This window comes from Sus scrofa, chromosome 4, assembly GCF_054392235.1.
Source record: "Sus scrofa isolate SSC_HxYL_T2T_F1_AM1 chromosome 4, Sscrofa_HxYL_maternal_Yorkshire_Landrace_v2.0, whole genome shotgun sequence".
NCBI classification, from domain to species: domain Eukaryota; kingdom Metazoa; phylum Chordata; class Mammalia; order Artiodactyla; family Suidae; genus Sus; species Sus scrofa.
Window position 1 is genome coordinate 74,725,381 of NC_139386.1, and position 26,674 is coordinate 74,752,054.

The 26,674-nt window shown below is 40.2% G+C and overlaps 1 long non-coding RNA gene and 1 pseudogene across 6 annotated transcripts in view; one reads left to right on the forward strand and one right to left on the reverse strand.

The window, feature by feature from the left end:
* The window catches only part of LOC146403863 (uncharacterized), a 411,127-nt pseudogene extending 406,398 nt beyond the window's left edge, over window positions 1–4,729 (forward strand). Inside the window, exon 4 of the transcript XR_014843729.1 lies at window positions 1,503–4,729. The product of XR_014843729.1 is annotated as an uncharacterized LOC146403863 (transcript). The remainder of the gene's footprint in view (window positions 1–1,502) is intronic.
* LOC146403865 (uncharacterized) overlaps window positions 1–26,674 on the reverse strand; it is a 391,328-nt gene that overhangs the window by 103,481 nt on the left and 261,173 nt on the right. The gene's annotated exons all lie outside the window — the stretch shown is intronic.

Sequence of the window (26,674 nt, forward strand, 5' to 3'; positions counted from 1 at the left end):
AAAAAGGAATGAGCTACGGATACATGCATCGACTTGGATGAATCTCCACAGACTTGTCTTGGGTAAAAAAAAAAAAAAAAAAAAGAAAGAAAAATCAGTCTCAGAAAGGTTAAAGACCGTATGATTTGAGTTACAGAATATTCTTGAAAGAAAATGATAGAAGTGGAAAACACGTTGCCAGAAGTTAAGCAGGGAGTAAAGGCTAGAGGGCAGAGAGCGTGGCTTTAGAACAACATGAAGGATCCTGGTGGTGATGGGAACATTTTGCATCTTGATTGTGTCCCCGTCAGTTCTCTGGTTGTGATTTTGTGCTATAGTTTTGCACAATATTATCACTGGGGGAAATGGGGTAACAAGTCTCTCTGTATTATTTCCTACAACTGCTGGTGGTTAATTTTCTTTCTGTTTTTAATTTTTTTAGTCTTTTTTGGGGGGCGGGGGGGGAGCGCACCCGCAGCAGGTGGAAGTTCCCAGACTGGGAGTCAAAACGGAGCTACGGCTGCCAGCCTACACCAGAGCCATAGCAATGCGGGATCAGAGCCATATCTGTGACCCATACCACAGTTCATGGCAACACCAGATCCTTAACCCACTGAACAAGGCCAGGGATCGAACCTGAGTCCTTATGGATGATAAATTCATTTCCACTTAGCCATGACGGGAACTCCTTTTTTTTTAATTTTTTTTCTCGTGCTGGTGAATTTTCAGTGATCCCTACATATAATGTTTAACTTTCAAAAACTAAAAAAAATTAAATCTTAGATGTCAACATCTAAGAAGGAATGAAAGCCACCTAATTAAATAGATTATGCTTTTCAACAATTAGGTTCACTAATACCTCAAGAATTTGGAAAGGTAGACTCTTAAGCCTATGATTTTATAGGTTATTTCTGACTTCAAGTCCTTCTAACATAATGAAATGAAAATGGAGTAATGTGCTCAGAAAACCTTGGATATAAAAGTGGCCATTTGGTATTTCTCCCCAAAACAATGAAATATAAGTAGCCTTGGTTCAGTCAAAATCATTACAAAGTTGCCAACAATCAAAATGTAGTGAAAATTAGAGTGATAAGCAAAACGAGAAGAGGAATTTATTGCAAAATATGCTGTGGTCATGAAAGCGTTAATGCACGTTTCTAAAAACCCTAATTCACATGCTTATCTACTTCCCAAAGACCTTTGCATCCTCTATTTTAATACATGCCTTGGGTGTTTATTAATAGGCACTTTGGAAAATCATTCAGGCCACTGGCTTCCTTCCTTTTAGTGATGGGAAATAGTAATTTACTAAATAGCAACTCATTAGTGTGAAAGAGTTAATGGAAAGACTTTTATGCATTTTGATAATCTACTTCAATAAATATAAGCACATAATGATGATTATTTAGAAATATAAGCAGCAATAGTAAATCTAAATAAAGCCATTATTTATAAAGTTGGGGCCAGTGATATTTTCCCACATATTGGCAGGATGAACCTGACTTTTTGCATTTTCCTTCTAGATTGTTGGTAATTTAGAATTGAGAAGAAAAGAAAATCATTTCGGAAGAAGTCCAGAGAAAAGAACTTGGACTCAGGATGATTATAGCCATTCTTTACCTTTGAAATTGCGCTGGGTGTTATTAGGTGATCTATATTCCCTCCCCTTGAACCTCCCTCCCAAGGCGAGGCATTCCGGCCATAATGAGGTTGGCGAGTCTCCTCTGTTTGTTCTGTTCAGTCGTTTCCCAGTGAGAAGGGATATGAAATTTTGCAGGGGTGAGGGAGATCGTTTCTGTCCCTTCATTTCCTGGAGCCAATCCGAATGAAGACTCAGAGAGAAGGGGAGAACAAGGGGTGGCCAAGACCAGAAATGGGAACAAGAAAGTGAGGAGATGGGAAGGAGGAGCACCAAAAGCATCCTGGGCTGAAAAGGAGAAGAAGCTGGAGATGTGTCATTTTCACTGTTACGATTGTCTATTGTATTTTATATCTGAGCACTTTTATGGAGGAAGTATACACACTTTTTCTATAATGGCTTATAGAAAATTTATCTTTAGTTAAATGTACCTGTTCCTCATTGGATTTTTTTGTCCATTTATTCCTTAGCAGATCTGCAGGCAAAAGAAACAAAACGAAACTCTATAAATGTAATAGTGAATTCCAATTGTTTTTCAAGTTTATTCAGTTATTAATAGCCATGGAATAGCTATATGTTTGTATCCATCTTTTTATTAAATACATATTCTTTAATGCCATAATCACTAATCTTCCTAATTTACTATTTTTTTAAACTTTCTATACTCTTTATTCGCATTTTTTTGTGGGGGGTGAACTTTGCTTCTGAAAAGAGTGTACCTCAATCTAGTAGAAGTTAGCCATTGGTCAATGCCCACGGATCAGCCGTGGAATGATTTGTCCTTATGACAAGATCTTAGCCTTTCACAGTCATGTCCATCTAACAAAGGGCATAGAATCTCATCAAGTTTTTCTCTCATGCTCTATGGACCGCCCTCAACAACTTGCTTGGAACACGCCAGTCCCAGCCTAGTGATGGCTAGCCAGCAGATTATGGCGAGTACAACTAACCCCTATAAAACAATCTATTTAGGAGCTCCAGTCATGACTCAGCAGAAACAGATCTGACCAGCATCCATTAGGACACAGGTTCCCTGACCTTGCTCAGTGGGTTAAGGATCTGGTGTTGGCCTGAGCTGTGGTATAGGTCGAAGATGGGGCTTGGATCCTGCGTTGCTATGGCCATGGCGTAGGTCATCAGCTACAGCTCTGATTCAACCCCTAGCCTGGGAACCTCCATAAGCTGCAGGTGGGGCCCTAAAAAGATAAATAAATAAATAATCCTGTTTAAATTTCTTTGCTGGTGCTTCACAGGGGCTGGATGTCCAGGGCCTGTGCTCCACGGCCCTCCTAGGACTGAAAGTAACAGATACAGGTGCTCTGCAAGGAAAAGACAAGAAATGTACTTGATTCCCCAGACTCCTTGGAGAAGACAGGTGGTATGGCAGGGATTTACAGCATGGCCAAATCTGCTTTTTTGCCTCTCTCTCAAAGAGGGCCTGTGTCAGGCATGCTCCAGACACACTCCTCTTCTTCTCCAGCCCTGTTCTCTATGCCTGGAGGCTGGACCCCATGGGCTGAATCAATTGGCTCTGCATAGACAAATAGCTGAGCTCAGCCAATGGGGAAAGGTAGCAAGAGAAGGAGAGAGAAAAGTGAGGTTAGGGCACCCATTCCCCAGCTCCACATCTAAGAAGTTGCCTCAGGCTGATGGTGTCTCTGGACAGACGGTCACTTCTCTGGACTCATTTCGAGTGCATGTAACTACTCTGCCTTTTAGTAATTTTTTCCATGCATGATTCCTCAGGACTAGATGTAAGAACAGCCCAAGATTGGTCATCTCAGGCTCCTCAATGTGGGTTTCCTCCTCCCTGTGGTTTCCTGAAATTCTGTACATACCTTGTGAATGATCCTGTTGAAAATAGAACCTCCTTGAATGAGGCTGTTTCCTGTTGAAATCCTGCTTGATATTTAGTCAATAATTAACAGTTAATTTTTATTCAATATTTACTATTCTAAAAGATTTCTGGGTTTTGAATCATTAAAACCTTCCAATAGAACATGTCAGGAGATACTGGTATCCCCACTTTACAGCTGAAAAGAGATTGAACCACACGCCCAGGGACCACAACAAGAAAGCGATGGGATGTGATTTGCACCAAAGCATTTTGTCTCCAGAGCTTGGGCTCTGCATAAACGTCCCATAAGTGAGGGCATCTAGAAATGCATGATGGTTGCAGTATTACTGGTCCTTCAAAAACACTGAGTATGATAATTTACATTTTTAGCTAATTTAATCTGTAAAGAGTTACCTCGTTTTAATTTGCATTTTGTTGATTAATGATGAATATTTAGTTCCGTATGTTATCCCTAGCTATTTGTCCTCAAAAGAGATGGTCTTTTGGTGTTATCTGCTGAGATTTGGGGGTAATTTTTCTATTTTATAGAGTTCTTTATGTATTAAAGTGTTCTTAGTCATATGCACTTTAATTTGTATATTTTTTCTTTGTAATTTAATTAATTTAGAAAAAGGTTGTTTTATTATTGAAGAAAGATATAGTCATTGAAATATGTTCATTAAACACATAGAAGGGAAGGAAATAAAATAAAGCTCCTTTAAAATCATGCCAATCAGTGAGTTCCCATCATGGCGCAGCAGTTAACAAATCCGACTAGGAACCATGAGGTTGCGGGTCCGATCCCTGGCCTTGCTCAGTGGGTTAATGATCTGGCATTGCCGTGAGCTGTGGTGTAGGTCACAGATGCGGCTCGGATCCCTCGTTGCTGTGGCTCTGGCGTAGGCCGTCAGCTGCAGCTCCAATTCGACCTCTAGCCCGGGAACCTCCATATGCTGCAGGAGCAGCCCTAGAAATGGCAAAAAGCCAAAAATAAACAAATAAATAATAAAATAAAATAAAATAAAATCATGCCAATCAGAGATAACCATTATTCCCGATTCCGATTTGAGTTACATTCTTGTAGGCTTTATTTAATGTTTGTAAATGATGTTTTACCGTGTAGACTGTTTTGAAACTTTTAAACTGTGAATGTCTTTGCATTTCTTCACATTTTGGTGCATGTTATCTGACTTTATTTTCATACACAAAATTTGTAATTAAAGCAAAATGTGTGCTCACTGTCAAGTATTCAACTAATAAAAATATTTCTGTCATCACTGCCACATTCTGCATGGGGGGATGCTCATAACAACTTATTGTGTGGCCTCATGATCTCTTTTTATATACATACAAACATATACGCATGCATTATCACATGGGCATATTGTTGGTTTAACCGACTTTCTAGTTTTGAATATTTATGGTGTTTTCAGAGTTTTACTATTACACAGAAATCCAAGGCTCGTATCCTTGGCTGACACACTCAAGGATATATGGATACTAAGTTTGAGATTAAAAACTGATCCAAAGCTCAGACAAACTGTAACTTTTTGTGGGGTACTAAAGTCAGACTATATTTTCTTCTAGAACTCCCCGAAGAGAAAACAGTAAAATAACGAACCATTTCTTTTAAACAGCAACTTGCTTTTCTAATAGTTATATCACATTTTGAGAAAGATGTTTATTGTAGGAAACTTAAAAGCTAAATATAAAAAAAACTAAAGAAAATAAATATTCTTCATAATTCTCATTACCTCAAAAGTCACATTTCTCATTTTAATGTAAATTCATTTGAAATATTTAATCATTGTGAAAAGATCACACTTTACGTGTAATTATCAAAGATTCAAAGTCAGGAACAAATGAGGCGTTCATTCAACAAATATTTAGTCGTGACAATCATGAGAGCGATTAAAACTGACAAAGAGGAGCAAAGTCTGAGGGGGGGGGGTGCTATTTTATGGTGAGTCCTCTGAGAAGATTTCCCTGATAAGGTGACAGAGGAGTAGAAACATTGAATACAAGGAGAGAAGGCACTATGTGAGTACTTGGGGGGAGAGCATTCCAGCCAGAGGGAAAAGCAAGTATGAAAATCTTGACCAGAGGAGAAATTCAGGTAAAGCTTTACTAGGGCTCCTGCTGCAGCACAAGCTGGTGAGAGCAAGTGACAGGTCCCCTTGCTCGCTCGCTCCCTGGGATCGGGGGAGCTGGTCCCTTAAACGGGGTGATGGTGGGGGTGGACCCACGCGTTGGGGAGGAGGGGTGGTTTAGGTGATGTGTCTACCCCCTTGGGTGGTGCTGTGTATAGGGAGCTTGTGCAGCCCCCTTCTTTTGCTCTCAACACCTCAGAAGTGGCAACTGGGTTTTGTGTATTGTTCAGCCGATAGTTTGCCCCAATTGCACATGCATGCAGTTATTTTTGGTCCCTTATACATTCTTTGTATTCTATTGCCAGAGGATGTTTGTCCTGGTTCAAGCACTGCAGCCCCTGCAGCAAAGGGTCCCAGGTCCCAGCCTGTCTCAATATTAACTTTCTAATTTTTTTTTTGTCTTTTTTTTTTTTTTTTTTTTTTTGCCATTTCTTGGGTCGCTCCTGCGTAGGCCGGTGGCTACAGCTCTGATTCGACCCCTAGCCTGGGAACCTCCATGTGCCACGGGAGCCGCCCAAGAAAATGGCAAAAAGACAAAAAAAGAAAAAGAAAGAAAGAAATAGTTGAACTCTGAGGATGCCTAGATGCCCAGGTCAAAGAAAATTTCTTGGGTCGCTCCCATGGCATATGGAGGTTCCCAGGCTAGGGGTCGAATTGGAGCTATAGCCACCGGCCTACGCCAGCGCCACAGCAACGCAGGATCCGAGCTGCATCTACAACCTACACCACAGCTCACAGCAACGTCAGATCCTTAATCCACTGAGCAAGGTCAGGGATCAAACCTGCAACCTCATGGTTCCTAGTAGGATTCGTTAACCACTGAGCCACGACGGCAACTACATATCCTATGGTGATTTTTAATATAAATGATTTTGAGGACACTGAGTCATTATTCCATTGATATAAGCAACATGCACATAATATCAACAAATGGTGAAGTGAAGTACATATTAACATGAATCAAAATCAAGGGAAGCAATGGAAGTTCCCGTGAGGCACAGCGGGTTAAGGATCCCGTGTTGCCGCAGCTGTGGTACAGGTCCTAACTGAGGCGCAGGCTCAGTCCCTGGCCTGGGAACTTTCACATGCCTTGGGCACGACCAAAACAAACAAACAAACAAAAAACAAAAAAAACCATAGAGCTGAGTATCTGTCATCAACTATACTTATTGGAGCAGAAATCTTAGGGTCCACAAAGTCCAATTTGTTAAACGAAATTTGCTCTGTTTTGTTATATTACATAAAATTTCTACTGTAAGCCTATTTACTGATTGATTTTGTAATAATTTTGGTCTCATTATGAGATAATTGAGATAAGCGCCCTCTCAAATTAATCATTGTTAGGGAATCCAATCTTAACCTACAATCTCCTTTTCCCTGCACCCTTCCTTCCATTTTGTTCTAGGATTTTAAACCTGGTTCTTGGTAAATTGCTCTTGTCTCTACAACAGAACCAGGTATCTAAAGCACGCTCAATGTGAGGATGAAATTGAGTCTTTGCTCAATAAATTAATACATTAATCAACAACTTTTCATATGTTTGATGTTTTCACATGAACAGTGTTTCCCGTGGTTTGAAGTGCAAAGAATAAATCCCTAGCCTCTCACTTCCATTTTGGACAGAAACATCATACAACACTCTGGGGTAGGAGTTCTAAATTAGCCTGTTCTGTGTTGCCTTCCAGCACTATGATTGATGCAGGACTTGTTCTGGGAGAACACCAAGAAGTGATAGGCAAAGTGTGACTTGTCTGGCAGTCAGAAAGACAGATTCCGTCTGATACCACTGTGGTTTCCTGCACACTCCATGGTAGTCTGAATGCCACTAAATCTCTCTTTATCCAAATTGTAATACCGTGCTAGTGGAGCATTTATCGGAGTAATTACCACATGTCTTCCTACTGTGATAGTATAGGAAAATACTTAGCTTTCCAATAGTCATATTTTCTATGCCATATCATATCATAATAGAAGCTAATACTCCCTTTTGGCTAGTGGTTTTATTTAAGAAGCAAAATTCCTACTTTAAAAAGGATTAGAGAAGATTATTTAAAAAAACAAAAACAAAAAAATAAAAAAACCTAAACATGCTATATCAAACACCATACCAAACACAATATAAAATAGAGAACCAAGGTCTCTGATTCATTTATGGCTATTAGCCCTGTTGATTAGCCACAAAATGTCCATATCTGCTGTTGTCTATTGAACTGCAGTGCATGGTTTCATATGACAGCAGAGGGAAATGACTTGGAAAATGCAGAAAAAGTATAAAACTTTAGAACAACAGCTTAAAGCGTTTAATGAACTATAAACAGCTTCCACTGTTTAAATGTCTACAAGCAGTGCAATGACAAAGAACAGCAAGGAAGGAATCAAAAACTGTGCAGTTTATAATTAGAGCTATTAGGGGTACTAAAGTGAATATAGAAAGCTGCTAGTAAAAGTGAGCTGCTCACCAAACCTTATACAAAAGCCACAGTCGAGGGTGCGTCTACACTAGCCTTTTAAAAGGAAACGCATTAAAGCACATTTATATCTGCTTGGTGTCAGCATGTAGGCAACAAAAATGCATTACACCCAAAGAATGCTTTCTATTATGTGCAATAACATCTATATTACACATCACAATGATGGGCATTATTGTGGTGTCATTGCCACAGCTTTCGACATTAACACTAGGGGAAAATGGACCCTTTCTGAGCCCTGGAAGCTCACAAATGCTGGGTGGAAACTACAATGCTCATCAGTGAAATCATGTCACTGCCAAATGAGTTTTATTTGCCAATAATGCATAAATGGGCTTAATGTAGGTAGGTCTAAGATTTATTCCTTTTACTTTACAATTGGGAAAACTTCATGTATTACGAATGAGTTGTTTTCAAGGTCTAGAGAGCTGCTCGGTGCTGTTAATTATAGTGTGACTTGGAGTCTAAGAAGAGCCTCGTGTGAAAAGAAACAGAGAGGCTGTGCCAGAAACACATCATCCTCCTTAGAATGCCCATAACTCAGTGTCCACAATAAAACAAAACAAACAAATAAACAGAAACCACTACACAGTCTTTGTTCAGACCTAACTATCTTAACGGCCTTGAAATGACGTCCTCATTAAAGCACAGGTGTCTACAAATAGCAGTGACAAAATTCGCATATGGATAAGTTCAAGGGCAGTGCGGTGACCATTCATTTTGATAACAAATATCCTTGATTGATTGCAGCTGAGGTCCCCAATGCTTTGGTTACTTGAAAGAGGCAGGCTTGAGAGTCCACGAATGTTAGCCCAAATCTTGTTCTATTACTAACAACCTGGGTGACTTTGCATGTTGAATAAACCTCTATGAATCTCGGTTTCCTCTCTTACAAAATGCAGATTATGTTACTCTGGTCATAGGCTTTGTTTGTTTGGGGGCTTTTTGGCCGTGCCATGTTCCTGGGCCAAGGATCAAACCTGCGCCACAGCAGCAACCTAAGCTGCTGCAGTGACAATGCCAGACCCTTAACCCACTAAGCCACACAGGAACTCCCATAGGTTTTCATTAGATTGATTAGAATACATACATATATATGTGTGTGTGTGTGTGTGTGTGTGTAGTCTCAATAAATTGCAGTTTATCTCCTCATTAGTGGTTCCTAAGGCTAATTATTCCTAAAGATAACAAGGTTTTTTCTTGTCCTTATTGACCTTAGCGGCAAGATCAGAAAATTCCTCCTCTTATTCCAGAAAAACGATATTCTATTGAGAACATGAGGATGTGAACTTGACTCAGCTGGAGTGAGGAGTGCCTGGGGTTGGGGGACAGGACCATGGGAGAACTTGCATCTTGATATTGTTTATTTTTTTCTCCTGCTCTGTTTTTTCATACATTGGTTGGAACAAGGTCAGATGCCTGTGTGTGAAAGAACAGTAGCCCTGGACACTATGTAAAGGTGTCCACAGCTCTGTCACGACTCTAGGATTGACTGGATTATAAGTAGAATTTGGAATCTCTCAGCCTGTCGGCTTTAAAAGCAGCTCAATGCAATCTGGACCTTATTTCCTTTGGCTATGAGTCCTTTGGTTTGGAGACCCTTTCCCAGCCTCTTCTGTCCTAGCTTTTAGGTTCTTTCTTGGAAATGAATTCCCTGGAGTATTTCATATAAATTTTCATCCAGGCTAGAACACTTTTAAGAGTGAATGGGGATGCTATTAACAATTACACCAATACCAAACACATAAACCAGAAGTACAGCCAGCAAACTGATGGAGGCCTTGGCCCTGAGAGTTCAACTAAATTATTTTCAGTTTCAGCACTATTTGTGGGCCACAGGAAGAATTAAAAAAAAAAAAAAAAAAAAAAAGGGTATAAAGCAAGGTTTCATCCTTGGACAGTTTAACAAACATGACAGAGTAAAAATTGTAACCTGAAATACGATAGTGTCTAATTTGTAGGTATATGTAGTTGGGCAGCAAGAATCTAGTTCTATCGGAGAAGGCAGAAAGTAATCCTTAGTCAACTCCGTAGGGAAGAGTGGCCATGAATTGGCAGAGAGATGGTTTTTTGACGAATGAACTTCAATGACAGATAAGAGAAATAATGTTGTGTTAGTCTCTTCTCAGGTTCTTTTGTGAAAATTCTAAATTTTTACCAAATTTCTCAGGGGTGGTTGTCACCGCCCCCATCCCAAGGTAAAGCACTAGCTCTTATTTGAGAAGGAAAAAAGCAGGTCCTAAGAAGGAAAATTCCTCCATTTTCTTCAGTCTGGGTAGATATACTGTAATCTATATTCAAACTCACACTTCTCTTCCATCTCCTTCCATCCAACAACAAAATATGCCCATTCCCCCCATCCATCCACAAAACATGCCCATTCCCCACCCCCACCCCCACCTTGGGGAGGAAGGCATTCATAACACATAGCAATACCGACTGGACCGTTGTGCCACTTGCAACATAGAAAATAAAATGCAAACAAAGTCAGCTGCATCGTGGGGGACCTTTATTGATGAAGAAACAGAGCCCTCTTTTTCTTTTTCCTCTCTAGGTCTGTGATTACAATAATAACTTCTTCACCATAATAGACTTGGACTGATTTTCAATTTGCCAACTTTGCACAGCAGAGTGACTGGAAGAAAGCAATTTTTGAAAAATGTTGTCTTTTGTGGTTGATGATTTTTCAGTTTGCGTCATGCTTCATGTGTCTGTACAAGCATTGTGGCACTGTGGACCTGAACAGGAAAAAATACAAGTGCACACAGAACGTCTTATAAATTGGCCAATGTTGGTGACTGAAGCTTGATTTTGAGAGTATGAGCCCAGGCCGGCCAGAGCCATTGCTTGCTGGAGGAGCCCTGGAGCTTGAGTGGGCCCCTGAAGCATGTTTGGGAGAGGGAAATTTCCCCCACCCGCTTTGAGTTCTTTGGGTCGGGCTACTAGCTAAGTTAATACAAAACAGACTAACAGGAGAATAAAACAGTTTCATTCATAGGCCTGGAGATCTCATAGAAATGGGACCTGGGAAGTGACCAAGGCAGACTCCACCATTTCCTCATTTTATACTACTCTGTGAGGTTCTTTCCTACTCATGTTTTCAAATGGGTAACCAAATAGCTGTAGTTATGCAGTCAACACAGACCTCTTTTTCCATATTGATTGGGGGTAGAAAGATATTTCTTGCTTGATAAATAAGAATGCTCTACATTTGCCATTTGGAGAAGGAATGAATAGAAACAGAAATTCTTTTTTTTTTTTTTTTTTTTTTCTCTCTTTTTGCCTTTTCTAGTGCCACTTCCTGCAGCATATGGAGGTTCCCAGGCTAGGGGTCTAATTGGAGCTTTAGCCACCAGCCTACACCAGGGCCACAGCAACGCTAGATCCAACCTGCGTCTGCAACCTATGCCATAGCTCACGGCAAAGCCGGATCCTTAACCCAATGAGTGAGGCCAGGGATCGAACCCGCAACCTCATGGTTCCTAGTTGGATTCGTTAACCACTGTGCCATGACAGGGACTCCTCGAAACAGAAATTCTTATGGTGTTTCAGGAGTGGGGATTGTGAAACAAGGCATGAAAAAAACTGTAATTTTCTTGATAGATGATAACCACACAAGAGCCCTCCTACAAGTAGGGGTTGGTTTATTTGTTTAATAATAGCAATATTATTCTCTTAGAGTGAGTAGGAAAATCCCTTCTGGGAGAGACCATAACCTGTTCCCCAAACAAAAGTTGTTTATAAACAACTTGGGGAGAAGCTCCTTGGGGCAGAATTATGAGGTCTCAGCCTCTGCGAATGGACACCTGCACCTTCTAACAGAATGGAAAGCTTTGGAACCTTCAAAGGAGATGGAAAGGGGAAAGGGGGTGACTTTTCTGGGCACAGAATAACCCCCTCCTAAAAATACCCAGACATCTAATAAAACACCAGCCTGCTGGTCATAAGTAAATGCTTTATACAAACTGGACAAGGACCAAGTTTTGAATGTAACAGGGTCAGAACAGAGTCAACACTGGTGGACAAGCTGGCGGTTGACGTCAGGGTTATACAAACAAATGCTTTCACTTATACTTCATGCTTCTTCTTTTTTTTTTTTTTTTAATAAGATTTGGGATGCTTTATAATCATGGACATGAATAAAATAAAACATAACATAAAAAAGAATGGGGGGAGTTCCCGTCGTGGCGCAGTGGTTAACGAATCCGACTAGGAACCATGAGGTTGTGGGTTCAATCCCTGCCCTTGCTCAGTGGGTTAACGATCCGGCGTTGCCGTGAGCTGTGGTGTAGGTTGTAGACGCGGCTCGGATCCCGCGTTGCTGTGGCTCTGGTGTAGGCCGGTGGCTACAGCTCCGATTCAACCCCTAGCCTGGGAACCTCCATATGCCATGGGAGCGGCCCAAGAAATAGCAACAATAACAACAACAACAACAACAACAAAGACAAAAAAAAAAAAAAGAATGGAAGCCATGAGAAGAGAAAATTTAGAATCAGAAATGTAAAAATCTCATTTTTTGTTTGTTTCGTTTTCTTTTTTTTTTTTTTACTATCTATAATGTATTCAGCAATTGTTTTTGAAATTTTCTATTTTTTAAAAAAGGCAATTGGAAGATGGCATAAACATAGAAATAGCCTGATTCTAGGTTTCATTTTAGGTCCAAATTTGGTATTTACTGAATGTATGTTCTTGCCCTCTGAGCTTAAGATTTATCACTTTTCAACTAGGAATAGTATGAATGCCTCGTTTAATTCCTTATTAAATATTCTATAAATGTCTACTATGTAAGTGTTAAGAAACAAGCAAGTGTTCCCTTTTGTATACACTTCCCTTTCCGTAGGCAAAGACAATGTCAGGAACATATCTGAGTACAAAAAGGACTGAAGTAAGAATCGTGCATATCTTAAAGAAGACCTTAATTTGATGATTATCCTGGAAATTTAATTATGGGAATTAGGAATCTCCCAGACCTCACTCTGAACCAAGTCTGAGGCGAAGAGGAAGAAGGCGAGAAAAGGACAAAACCAGACAATAGGACTTTTGGAAGAAAAAAGTAAAAGGAATGAAGGAAAGTAGAACTTATGGATAGAGGATCATTTGAAATGGATGTTAATTTATTATTTCAAACCACATGACTTCTTTGAGGTTCTATGTTACAGGTTAGTCCTGGATGTGTCAGAACCACACAAGCATTGATTGAGGTCAGGAACTGCTGTCGTGTCAATTCATAGTCAAGCTTAGATTTTTCTACAAGTACATGTAGCACACAACATGATGTGGTGTTTGAATAAACATCAAGGGATGAGTTCATGCCCCTTGGAGAAATATTAACACTCATATCAAGACCTGCTGACCTCTGTAATGGTCCCCTTGGCTGTACTGATAACACCAATCATGGTCCACAGTAAGGATGCTCCTAGCCTGGTGTAAGCTGGTGCTCTACCTTCATCTTCCTCAGACTCCGAATCCTTTCACCATCCCGAGCTTATGCAAAATTCTTGTTTATGGTTCCAGCATTCATTGTCCCAGCAACTTCTCTTCCACAGCTATAGGAAAACCATCCATGACTTCTGATGGACAGAACTTACTAGAATTGTGAAAAATGTACCAGTCACGCTTTTCTACAAATGCAACATGCCATTACAAACCAGATAGAATCGAAGACAACTCTGCTTTACTCCCCTTGTGATAATACAAAAAAAGTAGAAAAGACACGAAGAGGTTGCATAAAATTGTCTCCATTTTTAGAGAACAGAAATATGAAGCAATTAATGAGATACTCAGTAGAGCAAATCCATTGCAACAAATGCAGAATAGAGCCTACTGGTAGTTTGACACTGGAAAAAAAAAATAGGTGACGGATGATGACAACAGATGGAGTTGGGAGTCAGAGGATGAACCCATTAGAGACATTTGAAAGCTCACTAGACAGAGCTGGAAGGTGATTATTTCACAGCAAACATCCACTCAAATAGTTTACATGGAGTCATCCAGATTCTTTTCATATATATTTGAATATGTAGCAGTGTATTTTCTCTTTTCACAAGCTCTAAGACTTTCAGACTACTGAAGTATAATTTTGCACTCTGAAGACAAATTTATTAAACTGCTAACTGTTCAAACACCACCTGGATACTTAGAAACGGTTCACATTCTTCCATAGTGTTTAACAGATATAAACGAGTCCCCTATCAAATGCTGAATAAGTTTATTTTATTTAGTTGCATTAACTTTTTATGAAAACTAGGCTTTCAATTTCAGGTGCAGCCATATGTGAATTAGATGAGTATTATGTATGTCACACCACCTTGAAATTTAATGTTCATGCTTTAGTCGTAAGTTTACAGTTTCCTTTTGACTCAGAATCAAGTCTTTGTGCATTCCACCTCAGCAGCTAAGAGTGCATTGATGCATTTCAGTGGCAACCAGAAAAACAACTGAACTGAGGGAAAAAAAAAAAGAAAAAAGAAAACAGCAATTGATTTCCACCCATGGTAATTATAAGATCTTTCTTACTTTGTACAATTTCTGTGCAAGTTAATCATCCTTTCACAATAACCAAAATATTAATCTTTCTAACACGTTAATGATGTTTGAGCCGTATTTTTAGAGAGTCAATAAAGTGTTGTGAAATCATTTCACCATTTCTTTAGAAGCCTGTAGTTTTTTTTGTTTTTGTTTTTGTTTTTTCTTTTTCTTTTTCTTTAATGCCTCCTCATTCTGGAGTGGCTGGCAGGCTCGCTGTGGAATTTCCACGTCTTTTGCCTTTGCTGGGTTTAGTCAGTACCAGCCAGACCGCTGATGTTATTTTAATGTTGGGGGGAGGTTGGTTTAATTCAAATATATTTTCATTTTAAAGTTATAATGACTAAGTACACCTGCTCACTTAAAAATTAGTACCTAGTTAGGCAGTTTTCAATAGCCTAATCATCTTTTGATTGTCTGTACTTGTATCATAGGCATTTCACCTGCTCTTCATCTAAACTTAAATGTTTCCTGTTTACACGTCTGAAAACACCGAAAGATGATAATATTTAGAAAACAAAGAAAACTGAAACCTACATTCAAATGCATTATTTATATAATTATCCTGTAATTAAAGTAATTATAGTTTGTGAAAAACTAGAGGTTTTTTAAAAAAAATTTCATTTAGATTTCTCACGGGATAAGCAGTGAACACGTAAAACACACACACATATACACTCACAAGTTATCAATGATATTATCTGCACAAAAATAAAGTGTTACCTCCAGACTTAGGGATTTGAAATCTGTTTTTTTTTCTTTCCTAAAACAAATATACAAGGAAAGCCATTCAGTGAGTTAATCCTATAGAAAAGATTACCTAGATTGAACTTTGGCAAATCTTTAATCCTCTATAGTTTCAACAGCAACCATAAGAAAGAAAAAAAAAAACCCAGTTATACCTCGCCGAGTTATACCTGGTGCTAGGGATGGTTGGTCGTGTCATATAAATGATGAGCCTCTAGCATTCCCTATAAGATTGGGACAGTGTCAGATGAGGCCATGAGACACAAGTGTGCCTGAGGGTGTTCAGGGAATGCAGAATTTTCAAAGAGGCCCCAACGAGCTGTCACAGTTGGATTTCCGTTATCTTCAATGGGAAGACATATCAGTCAGTTTGGGTCTGTATAGTGCCAGCCGCATTACTGCTTTTTATGCAGTTTCAAAGTGGACAGCACAGTTTGTGTCCAGGTTTTCATTCTAAATATCCTATTCAATAGTTATTCTTTTCTATACCTTTAAACTTTTTTTTTTTTTAACCACAGTGAGAGCACATCACACGTTGGGAGCATTCACTTGAAACTGAGCTAATAGATCTGGCTCTCAGACCATCTTCAGAGGCTCCTTTAAAGAAACACTTGGAATTGAGTCACAAAAGTTTTATTTTCTCCATGTTTTTGATCAAGTTTTGTGAGAAGGAGTAAAAAGAACTCCAACGATCTTCCTGCAGTTCCACAGAGAAATTCTGTATTCTTGTATGTATCCCCATAAAACTTCCCAAATACTTGGTGTTACCAAGTGCACGTTCATGTGCCTGATGTGAAGGGAGGCCAAACAAACCGAAATGTTGGAGTTTGGGGCAGAGAAATGTTTATTGCAGGACCATGTAAGGGGATGGTTGGCTCCTGACCCCCAAACCCTGAACTCCTCTAAGGGTTTCAGCAAAGTGCTTTTAAAGGCCAGGTGAGGGACAGTTGATCGTGGATAGTTGTTGCAAACTTCTTGGTATCAGAATCCTTGGTTCTTGTGGCTGTCTACATAGGTCAGGTCACAATCTTTCTGTAAACCTCCAATAAAACAAATGCTATTCTCTCTTCTGCAACTTTTTATTTTTATGTGAATGAGCTCTGAAGGTCAGAGCCCTGGGAATAGGTTATCCTGAATGTTTCAGGCTATAGGCAGCATTCTTTTATGAAATGTGCAGAGCCAGCAAGACTAAGCACGGGCAACCCAACAGATCCAATACGGGGCACATTTGTTCTTCCTATCACACTGGCTTCAATCTGCATGTAAGGATGCAGGTTGTCACATTTGCTGGGTTTTTGTTGTTGTTGTTTCTTGGGGGGGGGGTTGGTCATTTTTGCCTTTTCTAGGGCCGTTCCCAAGGCATATGGAGATTCCCAGGCTAAGGGTCTAATCAGAGCCATAGCCACCAGCCTACGCCAGAGCCACAGCAACACGGGATCCAAGCCGAGTCTGCAACCTACACCACAGCTCACAGCAATGCCCGATCCTTAACCACTGAGCAAGGCCAGGGATTGAACCGGCAATCTCATGGTTCCTAGTCGGATTGGTTAACCACTGCGCCACAATGGGAACTCCTACATTTGTTGGTTTTAAGACTATATCATTGCATCTGAAATTAAAGGAAAAAGAGATGATGAAAAAATAGTAATTCTCCTTCTTTGATCCCTTCACATTCAAGATATGTTAATGGATATGTTAATGACGACACAGAGGTGACACCCAACCCTGGAAAACACTGTCTGTGGGTCACCTGACACCTGAAGCGGCAGCCTCTGCTGTCCCTTGTTCCTCAGTGTATTGACTTCAACTGTTCTGAAATACCAAGAACAAAAGAGAAGGAGAAGCGAGGCATCCACCACACTGCTCTCCCAAATATCAATGTTTTCTCGGGTCATGACCCCAAGGACTGCAAAGTCAAGCTGAGATGAACATTCTTTACCACATACCAGACTTGTAAATATGGGGCAGGAGCCTGAACACTGCCATCACTCTTGGATCTTGCCTGGAAGTTACTTCCTATACTCCCACCCCCACGTAGACCACTCGGAGTCCTTTTCACATTAAAATACTGAACTCACACTATCTGAAAATGGCCTTCTGTGAAAACAGCCTTTACTAGGAACCACTGGTATCATCCTTAGGAAAAGGAAAATGGCAGGAGTGTTGAAGAGATGCAAAACCATGTCATGGGAAAAATGACTAAAAATGTTTAACCTGGACAAGACAAAATTCAGATACTGAAGATGCTGAGAAAGTTGAAGGGAGAATTTATGTATCAGACTGTGCTAGACGATCTCTTAAGGGTTTGATTTCAAGTGTGGTGTTCTCTGAAAAATCAAGGAAGCATAAGCTACAACTAGACATGGAGTGGTCAAAAAATATCTGTCTTCACATTTAATGAGGTTGCGTTTTGTAGCCCATCTCTTACAAATTCCATGAAAACAGGGGCTGTGTCAGCCTGACTCTCCACTAAAGCTTCAGGGATTGCGACAATCCTAGAATAGAGTGGATGATCAATTAATACTTATTAAATAAATAAACGGAAGAACAGATGGATGGATGGATGGGTGGATGGACAGATGGATTAATGGATGGAAAACATAAAATTACAGTAAAAGGTCACCTAATCTTCTAGTTCCATACAGAGGATTAATCAAGTGAGAAAACCATTTTCTGCCTTTCTCTCAAATAATAAATGCAAGGAGAGTTCATCTGATTAAAGTGTTCACGACAATAATGTTTTGAAAGTAACAGACACAAAATTTTATCAAGTCAATCCAGTGAGGACCCAAGACTAATGTTGAAAGGAGAAAAGGCTATACATGTTGGCAGATAGGGAAGGCCTGTGGGGTTCCTGCTGGGGCGCAATAGGATCCTTGGCCTCTTGGGAACGCTGGGACACAGGTTCAATCCCAATTTGGGTCGCAACTGAGGCTCAGATCTGATCCCTGGCCCAGGAATTCCACGTGCCTCAAGGTGGGCAAAAATGAAAAAAATAAAACAAAACAAAAAAACAAGAGGTAAGGCACGCGCTTCAATCTTGGGGTAGCAACAGTTCAATTTTGTGACCAGTCTAAGACTGGAGAGAACCAGTCATTTTCAGGGAAAGGCTAAGCTGAAAATAGAAGTGAGGCTGAACTTAAGCCTGGGAACTGGCTCCAGATCAGTGAATGGGCTCTGCAGGGACCCGCAAGAGAAGCTGAGAGTAAATCCTGGGTGTCTGTCTGGGGCTCAGCTTCCCCCTGACTGTGTTCCCACCTCTCCTGGCCAAGAGCATTCCTTTATTTAACCTTCCCTAAGGTCTTCATTGCACGGAAAAGGTCCACCTCAATCCCTGATCTTTGCAGATTCTTGGTTTCCCTGTAGCTGGAGAACAAAGCCAAAGTCATAAAAATCTTTTTTTTTTTAACAGTTACATTTTAGGGGCACTTGGTATGTGTCACTATGTTACAGTGCTCTACATATGTCACCTCACCTAATCACCACAAAAGGTAAGAATTATTATTCCCTTTTCACAGATGAGAAAACTAAGTCACGGAGAGGGTAGGTAAGTTGTACAAGGTCACACAGGTACACAGGTAGAAAGGCAGAGAAGCCAATATTCAAACCCGGGTCCACTTGACTCTGAAGTCTGAGCCCTTTGCCTTCTGAGAGCTGGTTCCCCTTGCAGTCACTGTACCAGGACAAGGGCACACCAATCAGTACCTACCGACTCTGCTCTAAACCGTGGTCTCCAAGTGTACAAACAGATTAACTTTCAGCAAGGAACAACAAAAGTAAAATACTGGCTAAGGACAGAGCAACATATTCCCTAAAAGAAATTCTGAGTTAGCTCTTGAAAATAACCAGGGGGGGAAGAAGAGATTTTTCTTTCCTAGGCTATCAGAAACTCCATATTCCCTGGCCAAGATGAGAGAGTCTGGAAGGCTTCCTCTTTCCACATTTCATTAAATGAATGTCTAAATTGAGAATCTATATCCTCTTCCCCCATGGCTTTTCCCTAACAGAAGTCAGTACTGGTAAATTCTTCTTGCTACCTGAAATTGACAACTTCATCTCAATTTGCACATATGTATGCATATTAATTTTCTCATTTCTGCCATTTTGGAATTGCACCTAGCACACAGAGTCTTGAATCTTTCCTCCTTGGGGGTTTGGATGTGATGACAATCCTGGGTGTTGAGCCCATTCATCACAGAGCACACATCAGGTCCATGCAGTGCGTAGGTATTTTTTAATTAGCTTTTTCAGCTCAGAAAGGAACTAATTAGGGATGTGCACTAGAACAACAATCATCCTGGAGACAACTAATATTTTACCATGTTTCTTCCAGGATGGCTTTGAATAGAAAATTTACACCGGCTTTTTTTTTTTTTTCCTTGATTTTAGATAGCCCAGAACCATCTAGCCCAGAAATCACACCTCTAATGTGATTTAGTGTGTATATAGCATATTAGTATGTATATAGCATATTAGTATGTGTGTATATATATGTATATTATATAATATATATATTAGTGTGTATATAGCGTATTAGTATGTGTGTGTATATATACATTTATATATACACACACACATACACACACACATTTCTCTGTTTCCCCTTCTCATCCAAGCTCTTTATTTTCTGTCTCTGATAGCTAAATACTTCTTCTATCTCTACATTTGGCTGAGCCGCTTAGAAGTGAGTCCCACAGTCTATTTAATCAATATGACAACAATTCATCATCAAGTATTCATCAAACACTTACTAAACTGTCAATAGCACTAGACTCAGCTGTGGGGAAAATAAATAGATGCAAAGTAAAAGAAAAAGCAAAGATTTTGTCCAATAGAAAAGTTATTGTCAGTAATTCATGGGCCATGTATTCCAATTACCAAAAAAATTACATATGTGATTGATAATATTTAACTGCTTTTTGTCTAACAAATGAAAATTTTGTAGGGGGTCAAAGTAATATGTCCATGTATATAAATAAAGGTAAACTATTGTTTTAATACAGAAAACTGGAGAGTAGGATAAGATGAAGCATCACTTTTAGGTACAAAAAATAAGTATGACATAGGAATTAAAAATTTCTCCTTAAATGAGAGATCACATAATTTTGAAAGAACTTAACTTTTAAGGTAGACCAACATTTTTAAATCTCAATTTTTCATCTGCTACTCTGTTTTATCACATGCATTCAAATGACCCGAACCAAAAAACTGCTGAGCTAAAACTAACTACTGGGCTTCAGAAATAGAACAAGTGGGACAGATTGATGGGTCCCAACTCCACGGCTTGTCCTTGGATATGAAACCAGCGGGGCCCTGTGGGGCTCCTGGCACAAAAGCCTATGAACCCCATTGCTTTGTAAGAAATAAGCTTCCTTCAGCCTCCTTGACCTTCCCTGAGTTCCAAAAGGAAGTTCAAACAGTTGCTAATCAGGGAAGGGAGGGGATGCCGAGACCAGGGAGGAGCAGTCTAGAGACAGCAGTGCAGGAGTTCCTGTCCTGGCTCAGCCAAAATAGTATCCATGAGGACACAGGTTGGACACCTGGCCTCGATCAGCAGGTTGAGGATCTGGTGTTGCCGTGAGCTGTGAGCTGTGGTGGAGGTTGCAGGTGTGGTTCAGATCCCAAATTGCTGTGGCTGTGGTGTAGGCCGGCAGCTACAGCTCTGATTCGACCCCTAGCCTGGGAACTTTCATATGCTGGAAGTGCAGCCCTAAAAAGACAAAATAAAAAACCAAAAACCAAAAATGCCCCCCCAAACAATAGTGCAGCATGGAGCAGGGTCCTGGTCCCTCAAGGCATGTAGATAACAATATCTTTGAGTTCTTCTGCAGAACGAAACCCCCCAACAAATGAAAGATGATAATGAAGCATTCTTCATTCTGGAAAGAGGACCACCAGACCACTGAACACCAGAACAATGAGAACAGTGCAAGCTTGCCTCTACTCTGATCCTTATCTGCAGCCCTATTTTGGACTCCCAAACTATAAAACCACCTCCCAATCTCCCCCAAGGTGGGGTGGAGCACAGTCTCTAGGGCAACAGTCTGCTGTGACCCTCCTTTGCCTGGCAAAGCAATAAAGCTAATTTTTTCTCCTTCATCCAAAGCCCTGTCTGCGTGTTTCTATCTAGCACCAAGTTCTGGCGACAGATATTAACAGATAATTTTAGAAACTCCTGTTACACTCAGTGAATGGGTATTGTAAATTGAAGAAATTCCACCAAGCGTTTATCAACAATGTCCAAATAGTTGATTTTTGTGATGAATTCAGTAGTACTAAATATTTGCGGATAGTAACATTCACTTCTGTTCATCATTTTCATACTATACTAAGAAGCAAATTCCTAAACATTTCTCCCCCATATTTTCTCCTGCTATTGGGTCACAATTGCCTGGCCCGAGGCTAAAAGATTATTTTACGGGGGGCTTCTACATTTTAAAGTTAATGGCCCATCTGTTTTCTTGTTTTACAGAGCTGTTTGTCTGATGAAACCCATTGTTAAACAAAACAACTCAGTATGGCAACTCAGAATGGCAGTTATGTCAGATTGCAATTTACACCTTTAGAAAGGGATTTAGGAGAACAATATTGTTTTGACACATTTCTTTCACTTTTAAGTCTCCATTCAGATTTATAGCTCTGCTCCTTTGTTTTAATCTTGACAATCTGGAGGAGTTTTAAACTTAAAAAAAAATTAATGCTCATTTGGTTGTTTTTAAAAGATATCATTACAAAAGAGTAGGAAAAGACCTGAGAGATTGGCATTTATGGTAACTGAGGCTCAGAGGTCTGGCTTTGGCCAAAAGTGCAGAAACAGAGGGTGGAAAGTCAGGAGTCCCAGACCCACAGACCTGTGACTGCTCTGCCCTTAACTCCATGTTGAAGGAATTAGCCTAGTGACACTGAGTTAACTTTTTTTTTTTTTAATCTTTTTTAGGGCCGCACCCACAGCATATGGCAGTTCCCAGGCTAGGGGTCTAATCAGAGTTGCAACTGCCAGCCTACACCACAGCCAGAGCAACTTGGGATCTGAGCCTTGTCTGTGACCTACACCACAGTTCCTGTAGAGGCAGAGTAATAACTCAGGTAGTCAGTGTGGGAGCAAGGGCTTTGATGCATTCTTTGATAAGGCTATTGATTAACATTGGTGGCTTAAAGGCTCCAGGGAGTAATACCCCCACAGGCCTTGTTTACTAGAGGGAGTATGCCTCTGCAAGATGGACAGTAATCCCTATCCACCCTGTGACTCAGTTTATAGTAAGAAAAGGGCAAAGAAACCATGAGACTTGTGGGACATGTCCACCCTTAAGACTCCTATTTGTCAAGGACCGATATAGGTAATTGGGCATGGCCAATGGGAGAAAACCACATCTTTCTGGACCCCATGTTGGTACCCTCCCATCTTTAAGGGATAAAAACCCCTGTAAGACAATAGAGAGAGGGGGCTCTTCCCCCTACTCCTAGCTGTCCTTGGAGCTCTTTGCTTTCCTATAATAAACGCTTTGCTTGCTTGTTGCCTGTGTGTTCTCAAAGTTCATTCTTTGGCTGCGTGAATAAGAACCAGGATTTTGGTAACATCTTCCCAGCATCAGTGTCAACACTGGATCCTTAACCCACTGAGCAAGGCCAGGGATCGAACCCATGTCCTCATGGATACTAGTTGGGTTCGTTAACCACTGAGCCATGACTGGAACTCCCTGAGTTAACATTTTTAAGAAACAAATTGCGAGATTCACAGGTTCCACTACTTTGTCTTATAAATTCTTTATTTGATCAAAGTATTTTATTATTGGCATTTAAGTGTCTCATAAAAGACTGCACTATTTTATGATTTTCTCAACATATTAATGATAGTAAAATAGTACAGATTATGATGAAATTAATTCTATATGTCATGTCTTTAGTCATTCCAAGCCAAAATTGAAGCATACTTAAATGGCATATGGGAAAGGACTTTTTCCATAACTTCTTTTCCAGAAAAATATATTAATTTTTTTCTCCTCAAGAAAGTTGTAGAAAGTTCCTCCTTCATATGTCATTTGAGCAGAATAAACCTTAGGTACCTTCTGGCCTAAAAGCAGGAAAATGGAATGGTCGGTTTTTGGAAATGCTAACCACCTTATATTTATAGAACTATGCTTATCTCAAAATAAGGATTGTGTTGGTAAATGTTGGTTTATGGATGTTGAATCCCAGCTCAGTTAATTTTAGTCCCATAAGCAGCTACTTGATGTACAGAACAGGATTAGACGCTGAAGAAACCAAGACATAATTAACTTCAGTTTTCCACTGGTTCTTTTTTTATTTTATTTTATTGTAGTTGACTTACAATGTTGTGTTAATTTCTGCTGTACAGCAAAGTGACTCAGACTTATTTATATTGATTTTCATATTATTTCTAGCGTGGTTTATCACAGGATATTGAATATAGTTCCTTGTGCTATACAGTAGGACCTTGTTTTGTCCTTTCTATTTTTTTCTTTTTCTTTTCTTTCTAGGGCTGCACCTGCAGCATATGAAAGTTTACAGGCTAGGGGTCAAATCGGAGCTGCACCTGCTGGCCTACGCCACAGCCACAGCAACACCAGATCCGAGTGGTGTCTGCAACCTACACTGCAGCTCACAGCAACACCCAATCTTTAACCCACTAAGCAAGGCCAGGGATCGAACCCGAATCCTCATGGATACTAGTTGGGTTCTTAACCCACTGAGCCACAATGGTGAAACTGACAGAAATAATGGCCTGAACCTAGCCAGAACCCACATCGGTACTTGAACCCACGTGCTGGGACTCAAAACCAGTCTAAACTCAGATTAGGTCTTGAACCCACATGCTGGGTCTCAAACCCAAGCAAAATCCAGGCTGGATCTTGAACTCACATCCTGGGGCTCAAACCCAAGCAAAATCCATATTGGGACTTGAACCCACAGTTTTAAATTAGAATCATTCACCTGGTGTCTGGACTTATTGAAGTTCAGGTTCTTTATCCCTCCGTGAAGGAGGAATTCAGAGAGAGACAGTGATAAGCAAGAAATAGATTTATTAAGATACTACGCTTATGAGAGATGCAAGCAGGCAGGTAAGAAGACTCTGCCCCAAGGATTAGGTGGGCTACAATTTTATCACCCAAGGGGAGTGGGGGTGGGAAAAGACTGCCTCTTCTTTCTTCTGTTCCTCCTTGGTATCCAGTAAAAGAGTAGTTGACCCTATAAGTTCAGACTAGTACTGTCATGGTGTTTATTCAAGTCAGCAGAAGGTAGGTTCTCAAACTCCTGCCCTTGGCCTGAACCTGAATGCAGGCCTCACCCCATCCCCCACCCAATGACCTGAGGCATATCTCATGCCTCCACTCGTCAAGCAAGCCTGCCTCAAGATGGCCCTCTTGAGCAATTATTAACTTACAGCGATCTTCCAAAGTCCCCTAGGTTTCCCTCTCTATCTATGGCCCCTTACTGGGGACTTCTACAACTACCTGTGCCTACTCCATCCCTATCAATGGGAACTCCTCTCTATTCTATGTATAAGAGTTTGCCTTAATCCCAAACTCCCAATCTCTTCCTTCCTCACCCCTCCTCCTCTTTAGCAACCAAGTCTGTTTCTATAGGTATGAGTCTGTTTTTGTTTCAAAGATATGTTGATTTGCGTCATATTTTAGATTTCCCATAGAAGTGATATGACGTGGTATCTGGGTTTCTCTTTCTGACTTACTTTGCTTTATATGATAGTCTCTAGGTTCATTCATGTTGCTGCAAATGTCATTATTTCCTTCATTTTTATGCCTGAGTAGTATTCCATTGTATATGTATACGTACCTACACATATATGCCACATCTTCTTTATCCATTCCTCTGTTGATAGACATTTAGGTTGTTCCATGTCTTGGCTATCGTAAATAATGCTGCTATGAACATAGGGGTGCATGTATCTTTTCAAGTTACAGGCCTGTTTGGGAATATGCCCAAGAGTGGGATTGCTGGATCATATGGCAATTCTATTTTTAGTTTTTTGAGAACCCTCCATACTGTTTTCCATAGTGGCTGCACCAATTTACATTCCCACCAAGAGTGCACAAGGGTTCTGCTGGTTCTTTAATATGCTATGATGTTTCTCAGTTCTACAATGGTCCCCTCTTCTTCCACTGAGAAGTCTTTCCCCAAGTTGCTTATCCCCCAATTTTACTCAATTTTCTTATTTATTTATTTATTTATTTGGGCCACACTTGCAGCAGATGGAATTTCCCAGGCTAGGTGTTGAGTCGGAGCTGCAGCTGCCACCCTACACCACAGCCATGGCAACTCGGGATCCATGCCACATCTGCAACTTACAGCACAGCTCATGGCAATGCCTAGATCCCTAACCCACTGAGCGAGGCCAGGGATCCAACCCGCATCCTCATGGATACTTGTTGGATTCATTTCTGTTGTGCCACAACTGGAACTCCTCTACTCAGTTTTCAAGGTAAATTTTAAATGTCACTATTTCCATGATGTTTTACCTAATGTGTGTCCCTTCCTAAACTCATCTTTGTTTCAATTCACATCTTTTTTTATTAAGCTTCTATCATCATGTATCAAATACTATCTTATACTAAAATGATTTGGATGCTATTGCTCCACAACTAGATTTGAAGTACCTTGAGGACAAAAAGATATCTTGCTCAACTTTTGTTTCCTTATAGCACCTAATACAATGCTCTGCATAGAAGAAAGTTACAACAAATACTAGTTAAATAAATGTTTACAGAGTTTCTGTTACAGCTCAGTAGATTAAGAACCCAATATAGTGTCCATGAGGATACAGGTTCCATCCCTGGCCTTGCTCAGTGGGTTAAGGTTCTAGCGTTGCCATGAGCTGTGGTGTTGGTTGCAAATGTGGCTTGGATCCAGTGTTGCTATGGCTGTGGTATAAGCTAGCAGCTGCACCTCTGATTTGACCCCTAGTCTAGGAACTTCCATATGCTTCAGGTGTGGCTATAAAAAGGAAAAAAAAAAGTTTATAATTTTTTAGTCCAATGGCTGAGTCCAGAAAATTCTAAGGTTTCCAGGTGACAGTATCCCTCAAACTAGATATTTGTTCTCTGATCAGACATCTGTAGGGATGGATAAAACTTCTTGCAATGTTTAACTTTTATTTATGCCTCAATATCCTCATTAAAAACAGTACATATTGTACCACAAAAGTAAAAATGTAATTAAGCATCGGGAGGAAAACAATTTATTCAGAAATGAATTAGCTGATTCTTTATAAGCAAGAAGGAAATGTATGATATTTTTTAACACTCTAGAAAAAGTGAAGTATCCAGTTAAAAGATTTCATACTACGAATGCC